Here is a 12,557-nt window from a genome sequence, read left to right on the forward strand (position 1 = left end):
GAGAGGAAGGGAGAGGGAGATGGAATCATCAGTGATGAGAGAGAATCATGGATCGGCTGCCTCCTGCACGCCCCCCACTGGGGATCGAGCCCACAACCCGGGCCTGTGCCCTGACAGGGAACTGAACCGTGACCTCTGGTTCATAGGTCGAAGCTCCACCCCTGAGCCACGCTGGCCGGCTGGCTGGGTCTGTTCCTGAATCTCAATCAGGTCAGTTTTCTGGGGCCTCCTCTGTCTCTTTGGTCTGATGTGTGGGTCTGAGCTGTGTGGCCTGTTTTCAGCAGAGACCTGGACAAGGGGGGGCCCTCAGGGGACCCCGCCCTCTGCAGCGAGGGTGACCGCCCTGCAGGCAGAGGCCAGGCCTGTGTTTATGGGGCACAGATCTCCAGCCCGAGATGTCCGTCTGGTCATGAAGACACGAGTGGCCGTGGTTTCTCTGGATGGGGAGGGGGCTCCCCTATGTGTGAAGGCTGCCGACGGAGTCACAGGGGCGACACGCGTGTCCAAGGCTGCGTGTGGCCCGGGGCTCGGCTGGTGGCCACAGAGGGGAAAAGGCCCCAGGACCCAGGAGACAGAGCAGCCAGAGGCAGACGCCCAGCCCCAGCGGCCAGCAGTGCGCCAGGCCCAGGGTCACCCGAGCAGGTGTCCGACGTCCCCCAGGCCCGGCCGGCGTGGCTCAGTGGTTGAGTGTCGACCGATGAGCCAGGAGGTCAGGGTTCGATTTCTGGTCAGGGGGCACAGGCCGGGTTGCGGCTCGATCCCCAGTGGGTGGCCGGTGGGGGCTGGTCTCCGGGCAGCAGATCCTGGACACACCCCGTTGCAGCGCTGGCCTGGCCTGGGCTTCTTCCTCCCGAGTGACCCAGTTCTCACAAATTTCTCACAACTTCTTCTCGTGTATCAAGGCCAGACAATGCCTGTCACTTCCCCACTCAGGCCCCGCTCCTGCCCCCCGGAAGCAGCCGTGTCAGGGAGAGGACAGACTCAGAGCCTGGCCCGCTGGGAGGGGCTCCCCATCAGGGAGGGGCTGGGCCACAGACGCGCACTCACAACATGTCCCTGCCTTCCCTGGCCAGAGGGGAGGGTGGGGAGGGGCCCAGGAGCATCTGTGCTGTCCCCCTGGAAGCCCAGACGACAGACCTCAGGCCTGAGGCCGAGCCGCCTCGGACGCAGCGGGAACAAGCGCCTGCGCGAGCCCCCCCCCCCCTGCGTGAGCCTGCAGCCCGAGGCGCACCGTCCGCGGAGCCGCACGTCTGTCTCGCACACGGAAACGGGAAACGGAGGCAGAGGTGAGCGAAGACGGGACGGCGTTGTGATGGTGTCCCCCAGGCCGCACTCGCCCTCACTGCGCACCTCCCCCACCGAGGGGGAGCTCTGCCTCTCCCTGCTCCCTCCCTCTCCGTGTCTCTCCGTCTCTCCCTCCATCTCCCTCTCTGTCTCTGTGTCTCTGTGTCTCTCTCTTGGGGACGATGAGGCTTTTGGAAACACCCTCCTGACCTTGCCTGTCTTTCCTCCTCCCACACCCACGAGGGGCGGGAGCTGCCTGTCCCTGGGAGGCGCACGGAGAGCCCTGGGCAGGACAGCGGGGAGTGGGCCAGTCTGCAGGGGGCGGCAGCCTCGGACCCTCCCATGCCCCGCCCCCTCCTGTCTCCAGGATGAGCACCCGCCCCAGTGTTTGCCTGAAATCCCGGCTCTTCCATGGTCCTGAAGTGAGGAGTCTGCCTCAGCGGACTCAAAAGCACGAGAGACCCAGGAAGCCCACGGCGCGTGCCTTTCCAAGCCTCCGATCCACGCGCCCACGGTCCCAGCCCCGCGCGGCCGCTCACAGAGCTCGCGGCTCAGCCCCCCGGGAAAGCTCTGCTCCATGAGCCTCAAGCAGCTCCCGCCTCTTCCCCCAAAGCAAACGCAGGCCGGCAGGACGACAGTCCACAGCCACCAGGCCCGGCGCAGGCAGGACGGTGACCGCCACAGCGCCTCCCAGGACACACGGGCTCTGGAGCTTTGTGTGACCACAGATGTCAGTCAATCTCGAGGTCATTTTGCACCGAATAAAAATATATAGCTGCCAAGTCATTACAGTGCACACCTGGGACTAATGTAATGCTCTGTGCCAGCTATTCCTCAGCACAAGAGACAAAAATGACACACACATACACATATGCACATATGCACACATATGCTCACACGCATAATTACACATATACTTACACATGCATGTATACACATACATATTTACACACACACACGCACATACATGCGAATACTCCCCCCACACACACTGTCTAGGTAACTGTCTGCCCAGTAACATTTCACAGCGTTTCTTGGGGACGTCACACAGGCCAGATACACGTGGAGACGGAAAGGGGCCGGGGTTCCGTGGCTCCAGTGAAACCGCCTCCGGGGTGTCTGCGTGCCAGGCCGGGACGCGGGGCCCACGTGCTAGGTGTGGGTGTTCACCCTGAGGCGGTACAGCTCTCGTGCGCAGTCCATGTCATCATTCCCATTTCACAGATGAGGAGCCCAAGGCTGAGAGAGAAGGGGCCCGTGCGGGCACACGCCTCGGAGACCACAGAGCTGAGATTCGAACCCACGACCGTGCGATGGTGACACCTTCTCAGTCTACGGTTCCTGCCGGCCGGGACCTCGAAGCCCAGCGCCCAGCGTCACCCTGATTTCAGCAGGAAACACGCACGCTCTTTGGAAGACTCTGCCATCCCCCCCCCCCCCCCCCCCATCCATTTCCATCCTGGTCACTTGGTCCCCTGGCAGCACCGACCCTCCCCGCCACCAGCCAATCTGCTCTCAGTGAGTCTGGCACCTTCCTGGCCCACAGTGACGCTGGCCTCGAGGGGCGGGTGGGGGCGGCCCGGGGGCCGGGCGGGGCTGTGTCAGGCGCCTGAGGTCACAGCGAGCTCTGCCCTTTCGTTTGCCAACGAGGAGACGACACGCCCGGGGCCTGTCCTGTCAGTGTGAGGGACGCCGTCTCCTCAAAGAGGCAGCCCGCCCTGTGTGCGCGGCCTTCGGGGCGCGTCCCGGGGACCTCACGGGGTTCCCCACGGCCTGACAGAGCGGCCGGGGCACAGACTTCCGTGCCCTCGTCTCCTTTTGGGTCCTTTTCATTTTTCAAAAACAAGCTGCCGACCACACATGCTCACGACTGTCCCACAGGGGCGGCTGGCGCCAGTCACACGGGCGGCAGGATCCAGCTTGTGCCCCCCCCACCCCCCTGCCCCCCCGCGCCCCACAAACTGAGCCACAGAAAACGCCTCCAGCTGGTTCTCTGTGAACCTGCTGTCTGAGGGCAGGTGAGCTCATTTGTTCCTAAGGCGGGAGGGGGGGGGGCTGGGGGGCCGGCGCGGGGCAGAGGCGGCCGCAAGCTGCGTGGCCGAGAACACTCTCAGCAGGAGCGCTCCACGGGAGACGAAGGACCACGGCCGTACCCGCTGCGTGGAGCCGCCTGCCTCCGAGGGACGGAGAAAGACGGCGGGAGACGAGCCACTAACCATGGAGGGAGGGGGCTGGAGACACGCTGACTGCAGCCGGGACAGGCTCGGAGCCGGGAGCCGCGGGCCAGGACAGTTGACATCGCAAACCCCGTGTCCCTCCCGTGTCTGCCCGTCCCATGTCCTATGTTTCTCCCATGTCCTTCCCGTATCTGCCCTGTCCTGTGCCCCCCCGCCCCCGGGAGGGGCAGGCCGCCTGTGGGGACCTTCCGCACCCCGGCTCTCACTACTCCCCGAAAGTCCTGTCCACGCCGCACCCAGCCTCACAACTCACACGCGTGGGCCACTGTCCCCGAGTCTGACCCTCGCCCTCGCCGGGCCACTCCCTAAGCAGCCCCTCAAACCTCGGGGCTGTGTGCACCTCGTCCCTTCAGTGAAAATCTAGGCTCAGACCCGCTCCTCCCACCTCCCCGGTTTCCGACGCCTCGGTGCAGGGCAGGAGGGAGACACCATGACACCCACAGGTAACAGCATCGCCCGCCCCAGTGAGGCCGCGAGAGCCCCGCTGCCGCCCGGCCTGGCCTGTGGTTATCAGGCGGCGAGGACCAGGGACCAGCGCGGCTCCTGCTGTTTCCGCGCTTCTCCCATTTTAGGAGCCGGTCACCGCGGCCCCATGTGCAGGAGGCGCGTGCCCAGCCCGGAGCACCTGGAGGAGGCCGCTGTCCCCACCGCCCCGCTCTCTGCCCCGCGGCTCCCGGGCTCTGCCCCCTGTGCTGAGGGCCCTGCTCTGCTTAGACCCAAGGGAGTGAAATTATGCAAATCCTCGCGGCACATCCAGCAGTCCGCCTCCCCATCTCCCCCCCCCCCCCACCCCCCCGAGGCAGGTGCGTGCCGCTCGCCAGGACCTCCGTGACCAGCCCACTGAGCACGTCGGAGGAGGAGCCGTCAGCGTCTCTCACGCTGGGGACCGTCTCTACTTCCTACATCTCAGCCTCACAGAGAAATGGGCTCTGGGGACAACGCATCCGGGTGCGCTGTGAGCCGGGGCCTGCGCGGTCCTGCTGCTCGCAGTGCAAAGGCTGCCCGCCCCCTCTAATGCTGGGTGTTTCCCGGGAGCCCCAGGAGGAGAGGAGGGGGCGGCCTTCCTGACCCTCGGACGCCCTCCCAACTGTTCAGGCCGCGTGGAGCCGGGCTGTCGGGGCTTCTCCTGCGAGACCGGCATCTGGGCGCCGCTCTCTGCCGCCGCCGCACAGCGATCAGCTCTCAGCAAGTGAGCAGGTGCCTCGTCATAGACCCCTGTTCGCCTTCGGACAGAACGGAGACCCCAAACTTAGATCCCGCCCGGCCAGCTCCGGCTTCAGGAGCCCTAGCACCTCCGCACGCACCTCATCCACCCCCACGCCATCGGCTTAGCTACAAAGCACTCGCTCTGCCCCTTGAGTGATACAGTGACCATCACCCTCCACGGACCGCGGCCGGGCAGCGAGGATCGCTGGGCGAGGAGCCTAAGAAGACAGGGGGGAGCGGCACCGGGCGCTCTGATGGGCTCTGTCCTCGGATCCGTGAGCAGGACCCGTTCCCGGTTCCACTTCATCCCGTGAGGAGAGCTCAGCCTGGACCTCAACGCGCCGAGATGGCCGCCCAACCCCAGGGAACGGGCCCAGCGGTGCAGCCCGGGGCTCCCGCCACCACCTCCAGCCCAGGCCCCACGCACCCGGGGGAGGGGCACCCGCAGGACCTCGGAGGAGCTACAACTTCCTCCTCCGGCTCCGCCCGGGGCCTTATTTATAATCCGCCAAATGCCCTCAAGGGCGGGGCAGCTCCAGCTCACCCCCCCCCTCCCCCCCCCTCCCCCCAGGCTCCCGCAGCCCCTCCAGGCGCTTCAATAATTCATCTTCACTGTTTTAAGTTTTCCTTTTGAGCAAATCACTTTTTTTTAACCAAAGCCTTGTCTGCTCTAAATTAATCTGAAAATTCTTTAAATTCGGGGAAACATACATCCCGGGCAGAGGCAGGAAAACCACAAAGCCCGGTCCGGCAGCTCCCACAGCCCGCGGGCGAGGGCGGACGGCACCTAGAGCAGCGGTTCTCAACTTTCTGGCCCTTTAATACAGTTCCTCAGGTTGTGACCCAACCATAACATTATTTTCGTTGCTACTTCATAACTGTAATGTGGCTCCTGTTAGGAATTGTCATGTAAATATCTGATACGCAGGATGGTCTCAGGCGACCCCTGTGGAAGGGGCATTCGACCGCCAAAGGGGCCGCGGCCCACAGGTTGAGAACCGCTGCACTACAGGCTGGGAGAGGCTGGGTATCGGTGCAGGCCCTCCAAGCTGCTGCCCGCAGCACTCAGCCCACGAGCAGGGCCCTCCGGGTCCCGGGAGAGCTGCTGGCCGCCGGGGGCGCCCTGGGCGGCTGGGCGGACCCTCAGGACCCCGGGAGCCGGAGACCCACGCCTCCCTCTCCTTCCTCCGAGGCTGGGAACTGACCCCCTGCTGGGCACAGGCAGGCCCCGGCGCCCCGGTGTGCCCCAGATTTCACCACAAAGATGTGCCCCAGTTGGCGAGGCCACGACCAGGGAGCGCCTGGCTGTCCCCGGGGACTGCGTCCGCCGGATCGTCCACGTGTAAACGGTTTCAAACGAACAGCAAACGCCCTGCGCGCGGGCTGGGCCGGGTCTGAGAGACGGGGCGCAAACACCCACTTCACTTCGGTGCGTCTACGGCCCTGAAGACCGCGCTACGCCGTCTCAGTCGGTTCCGTGGTCCCAGCAACATCCCTCACGTGAACGCCAGCAGGTGGGGGGAGAAGTGAGGGCCCCGCACCCCGGGCCCCCGCACCGCGTCTGCCCGTCAGCAGAGCGAACCCGGGCACCGCGTGGCAGGAAGGGGCCGGTTTCCGTGGGCCGCCACGGGGTGCGGGGAGGACCGGATGGGCCTGGTGAGAAAGTGGGGGAGGCGCTCTCCCACGGGCGGCCCTCCCCTGCCTCTCCCCAGGCCACGGCTCCCCGCCAGGAGGTGGCCCCCGGGACCCCAACGCGCAGAGAGCCGCGGGTCTGAAGGACCCTCTCCGTCACCCCGACAGCGGCTGGGAGGGGCGGCGGGCGCTGGGGCAGGAGACACTGGGCCTCCATCCAGGGGAGCCCAGCAGACAACACGGGGCGGGGGGCACTCACCGCTGAGCCCACACTGCCCACAGGAGTCCCGGCGTGGATGGGACGGCGGGGGGGGGGTCCTCAGGCCGCGGGGTCCCCTGCACTGGGCTCCGGGAGGCCCTGGCGGTGACCGCTCCTGGCTCCTGTCTGCCGCCCTCACGCTCCCTCCCGGGGGGGGCGGGCAGAGAGGAAGGAGGACCCACAGGCCAATATGCAAAAAAGGAGGGAAGAGGGAAGGAGCGGCTTCCTGCTCCCCAGCGGAGATCAGGGCTGCGATGAGTCGCAGGTGGGGGGCGGGCCCTGCAGGCACAGTGCTCCCCACAGGCAGGCCTGGGAGAGGGGAAGCGGCCAGGCCCCAGCGAGCGGGACTGGAGCGGCCCCGCACCTGCCACCCAGGTGTCCGCCCGAGGGGGCCGTTTCCCACCGTGTGGGGCACCCCTGGCCTCGCCCATTTGTCACAGGAAAACGTGAGAAGGACAAGGAGGCAACGACCCATTAGGCGGCCACCCTGGACGGGCCTCAGGGCTTCCCTTCAAGCCCTCGGCAGGGAAGGGACAGGGATAGGAAAGGGACAGGGACAGGGACAGGGACAGGGAAGGGACAGGGAAGGGACAGGGATAGGGAAGGGACAGGGACAGGGACAGGGAAGGGACAGGGACAGGGAAGGGACAGGGATAGGGAAGGGACAGGGATAGGGGAGGGACAGGGATAGGGACAGGGACAGGGACAGGGAAGGGACAGGGACAGGGAAGGGACAGGGATAGGGAAGGGACAGGGACAGGGACAGGGACAGGGAAGGGACAGGGATAGGGAAGGGACAGGGATAGAGGAGGGACAGGGATAGGGACAGGGACAGGGACAGGGACAGGGAAGGGACAGGGATAGGGATAGGGATAGGGATAGGGACAGGGAAGGGACAGGGACAGGGATAGGGATAGGGACAGGGAAGGGACAGGGACAGGGACAGGGAAGGGACAGGGAAGGGATAGGGATAGGGATAGGGACAGGGACAGGGAAGGGACAGGGACAGGGATAGGGATAGGGACAGGGACAGGGAAGGGACAGGGAAGGGATAGGGATAGGGACAGGGAAGGGACAGGGATAGGGATAGGGATAGGGACAGGGAAGGGACAGGGACAGGGATAGGGATAGGGATAGGGATAGGGATAGGGACAGGGAAGGGACAGGGACAGGGATAGGGATAGGGACAGGGAAGGGACAGGGACAGGGACAGGGAAGGGACAGGGAAGGGATAGGGATAGGGATAGGGACAGGGACAGGGAAGGGACAGGGAAGGGATAGGGATAGGGACAGGGAAGGGACAGGGACAGGGATAGGGATAGGGACAGGGACAGGGAAGGGACAGGGATAGGGATAGGGATAGGGACAGGGAAGGGACAGGGAAGGGATAGGGATAGGGACAGGGAAGGGACAGGGATAGGGATAGGGACAGGGACAGGGAAGGGACAGGGAAGGGATAGGGATAGGGATAGGGATAGGGATAGGGATAGGGACAGGGAAGGGACAGGGACAGGGACAGGGAAGGGACAGGGACAGGGACAGGGACAGGGGAGGGGCAGGGACAGGGAAGGGACAGGGACAGGGATAGGGACAGGGACAGGGACAGGGGAGGGGCAGGGACAGGGAAGGGACAGGGATAGGGACAGGGACAGGGACAGGGAAGGGACAGGGGAGGGACAGGGACAGGGAAGGGACAGGGACAGGGACAGGGACAGGGACAGGGAAGGGACAGGGGAGGGATAGGGACAGGGAAGGGACAGGGAAGGGACAGGGACAGGGACAGGGACAGGGGAGGGGCAGGGACAGGGAAGGGATAGGGATAGGGACAGGGAAGGGATAGGGATAGGGATAGGGATAGGGACAGGGACAGGGAAGGGACAGGGATAGGGATAGGGACAGGGAAGGGACAGGGAAGGGATAGGGATAGGGACAGGGAAGGGACAGGGATAGGGATAGGGACAGGGACAGGGAAGGGACAGGGAAGGGATAGGGATAGGGATAGGGACAGGGACAGGGAAGGGACAGGGACAGGGACAGGGACAGGGGAGGGGCAGGGACAGGGGAGGGGCAGGGACAGGGAAGGGACAGGGACAGGGATAGGGACAGGGACAGGGACAGGGGAGGGGCAGGGACAGGGAAGGGACAGGGATAGGGACAGGGACAGGGACAGGGAAGGGACAGGGGAGGGACAGGGACAGGGAAGGGACAGGGACAGGGACAGGGACAGGGACAGGGACGGGACAGGGGAGGGACAGGGAAGGGACAGGGACAGGGACAGGGAAGGGACAGGGGAGGGATAGGGACAGGGAAGGGACAGGGACGGGACAGGGGAGGCATAGGGACAGGGGAGGGACAGGGAAGGGACAGGGACACAGACCACCGCAGGGCGGGCCAGGCCTCCTCTCCACTTGGCAACGTCTATGCAGCCCCCTTGTCCTCACTCCTAATGTGTCACAAGATCTGACAAATATTTGTCTGAATGTCACCAAACACTAACAACCGCGCCACCTCAGCTGCTGAAGCCACAGCGCGGGAAACCGAAGGCCAAGCCGAGTTACAGGAGGAGGGGCTGGGGCGGGAGTCTCCCCCACACGGCAGCAGGAACAGGGGTGTCCTCGGAGAAGAGGGGGCGTGGTGAGCCCACAGCAGGTACCACCGGTCTGGGGGGGCTGCCGAGTCCCTGCGAGCGCCAGTCCTAGCTCCCTCCTCGGCCGACACTGACCCCGGGCGGCCTGGCTCAGCCCCAGCCCAGCGCACAGGTGCCGCCGAGCAGCAGGACCTGCTCGAGGGGTCACGGCCCAGCGGGCCTGGGCTTGTGCGGTGGGTCACTTGTCTCAGGGACATCACGCACACCTGGGCTGTGCCCCTGCAAACGCGGGGACAGTGCAGGGAGCAGGGCGCAGGGCGGGGAGTGGTGGGGGTGGTGGGCGGGGACGGGGGCAGCACCAGGTCGCAGGACACAGACCCGCCCAGGCCTGTGAGTCTGACAGGCAGCAAGGCCGTGAGAGGGCGGCCCTCCATGAGCTGGAGGCGCGGGCACCGGCCTGCGGACCCGGCTGCACCGCCAGGCTCGTGTCGCGGCGCACAGACGAGGAGGAGGAGCCCAAAGCGCCTCCCAGGGCGCGTCCGAGGCAGGTCCGGGCCGCCGCGCCCACCCGGAGCGCGCAGCGATGGCGGCCCCACGCACGGTGCCTACACGGACCGTCATCCGTGCGAAAACCCAGCCTGCTTTACTCCAAGGCCAAAAGCACACGGAACCGAGAGCGGAGCGGCTGCATCACCAGCTCCGTTCCCGCGATGCTGACACCCCCCACCTGCCCCAGGCGCCCTCTGCATGCCACGTGCGTGCTGCGTGCATGCGTGTGTGTGTGTGTGTGTGCCCACGTCCCGATCCACTCGTGCCCACCGAGCCGTGAAGCAGACAGTCCGTGTCCGGGGGCGGGGTGGGGCGGGGTGGGTGCTGTGGCCGTCCGCGGGCAGGGTGTACACGCTGCTCTCTCACATTTCAAAACCTGCCATTACCCGGCCGAGCTGCGACTACACCCGCCAAATGTGAAACCGACAACGGCGAGCCACGTGGGACAGAGTCCCCAATCCACAGAGCCCGTCCTCCCACTCTGCCTCCAGCCCGGCCAGGGGGGCGCGGGGCCCAGCACCCCACCTGCGGGCTCCGGCCTGGCCCTGGAAGCTCGCCCTGGTCATTTCCCAACAAGGGAAGTGGCTGCAGGGACAGCCACAGTGCACCTTCCCCAGGAGACGGGGGCCAACTTCTCCCCGGGCCGCCATGGCACACACACTCATTCCCGGGCCGTGGGCTCCGCCGAGCCGGGGCTCTGACCGCACGGGGCTCGGGCATAGGGGGGGGCGGGGGCAGCTTTCGGCGGGAGCACGGGAGCTCAGACACCGAGGAGTCACCCCAGCAGCATGGCGGGGCGGCGCGTCCCCGTGAAACAAAAAGGGAAGAAAGCAGGACCGGGTCCGGCAGGGAAATGTCTCAGGCGCCGGCTCCGGTGGCCTTTCAGACCAGGAAGCACACGTTTGCTTGTTTTTCACGTCAAAGAAGGGATCATCGTGGACGTTTGTGGGAAATTTTGAAACCAGATATGTCCCATCAGACCAGGACAGCCCCGGACTTTACCATGCGACATCACTCTCTCTACCTGGGCGCACACAGTATTTTTTCAGCACGGCCCGCACAGTCTGTGACGTTTCAATCGCCTTAAATGTTTAAGTTTTAAGCCACACACGCAATCCTCTGCTCGGTCGCGGAAGCCATCCTGACACATGGGACATCAATAATGTTTACCCGGTTACTTCCCAAATCCCATGTAGAAGGCGGGCCCTCGGACCCTCCCCAACGAACATCTTGAAACAAAGAAATAAATTCAAGAGGCTCCGACCATTCCCTGCAGGTCCTGTCTCCTCTCAACTCATTAGCCAAAGCGACAGCCCTCGCCACCATCTGCATTTCCATCCGCGCTCACAGACCCTGCACATTAAATATTTTCAACTTCCACCCTCTCCTCCTCTTTGCACAGAAGTTGATCTCACTGAGCGAGGAGACGTTTCAACAGCAGTTTGACTCTCAAGTTCAAAGCCAGGCACCGGGGAGCTGAAACACCCGGTGGGGAGCCAGGAGGGGTCCTGAGCGTGCACCCCGAGGGAGGCCGCCCCGCCTTTGGACGCTGGGCCTGACCCGACCCTAGGAGATCCCCAGATGCCACCCTCTGCCTCCAGAGCAGAAAAACAAAACACCCTCACACCTTCCCGAGAGCCCTGAGGAAGCACCCAGGGTCCCCAACGCATCCTGGAAACACATTTCAAATTTTGTGGCAAGTAACCCGATGCCTGGTTACCCAGGCGTTGGCTTCCGAACCTGGGAGCCCAAATCGCAGCTGGGAGCCCAAACCGCAGCCGGCAAAAGTACGGCCAACTTTTCGAACCGGCGAACTCTCTTCCGCAGAAAGAGGCGCGGACGCAGTCTCATGTGTTGCACAGCAAAAGCAAAAGCTCTCGCCCAAAAAATAAGAGAGAAACACAGCAACACCTCCTTGTGAATGACGCCCAGAGCCGACCCGCACCTCACGCGTCAGCTCCGATCAGTTCAGACGCGACCCGGAGCCGGTCCTCCCGGTGCCGGCACCCAGCGCGGTCCCCCCGCCAGGCCCTGCACCTGCGCGCTCCCCACCCCAGAGCAGAGGCGGCCGCGGGGACCAGGGGGCCCTCTTACCGCCGGCCTTTCCTTCCCTTCCCTCCTCTGTTCCCGTCTCTCCCCGCCGACTCCCCGTTTTGAGATCCAATCCAAAGCACTCACGTGGATGTGTGCGGCTCACGTTGGGGGCCAAGACTGGTCCTGGGGCAGGAGAGCAGCCGCGGGGCCGGGGCCGAGCGCCCGCCGGGCTCCAGGCGCCGCGCGTGCCGCCGGCCGCGCTCGGGGACCAGGGCTGTGGCCGCAGTGGCCGCCGGCGGGCGCGAGGCGCTGGTTAGAGCGCCCGTCGAAGTCGGCGGCGCGCTTCCCGGCCGCCTTTCACAACGACTTCCTGGACCCGCTCGCTCGCATTGTTCCCCATTTCTCCGCGCTCCCCACCCTCGCCGCTCCGACCTGCGCGCGCTGCCTGCCGGCCGCTGCCCCGCGCGCACAGCGCCGCCCACGGGCCGCGCCCCTGGCCCTGCGCGCCTCGCCCCCTGCGGCCGCCGCCCCGCGCCCCGCCAACTTCGGGGCTGCGCGCGCGGGTCCCGGCTCCACCTGCCAGCAGCCGGCCGGCCCCCGCCCGCTCGCCGCTCGCCGCTCGGGACGCTGAGCGGGACACGCGCGGGACGCCGAGCGGGACGGGTCCAGGCGCGGCGCGGGGTGCGGGACTCGGAGCCCGGCGGGAGCCCAGCGCCCCGCCTCCGCCCCGCCGCCCGGTGGCCCGCGCGCGGCACCTTCCCGACCGCAA

At 65.7% G+C, this 12,557-nt stretch overlaps 1 protein-coding gene across 6 annotated transcripts in view; it reads right to left on the minus strand.

The window, feature by feature from the left end:
• Positions 1–12,185, minus strand: part of IKZF1 (IKAROS family zinc finger 1) — a 79,189-nt gene extending 67,004 nt beyond the window's left edge. For 4 of the 6 annotated variants that reach the window (XM_070424851.1, XM_070424850.1, XM_070424849.1 and 1 more), the window contains exon 1: positions 11,933–12,185. The gene's annotated coding sequence lies outside the window, so the exon portion shown is untranslated. Of the gene's footprint in view, positions 1–4,825; positions 4,848–6,618; positions 6,750–11,932 lie in introns of those variants that run through there. The other 2 variants (XM_070424847.1, XM_070424848.1) reach the window with 2 other exon arrangements.
• Between the last annotated feature and the right edge of the window lie 372 nt (positions 12,186–12,557).

Source organism: Myotis yumanensis, unplaced genomic scaffold, assembly GCF_028538775.1.
Source record: "Myotis yumanensis isolate MYYU_CA2020_CCGP unplaced genomic scaffold, mMyoYum1.0.hap1 SCAF_9, whole genome shotgun sequence".
Taxonomy (NCBI): Eukaryota; Metazoa; Chordata; class Mammalia; order Chiroptera; family Vespertilionidae; genus Myotis; species Myotis yumanensis.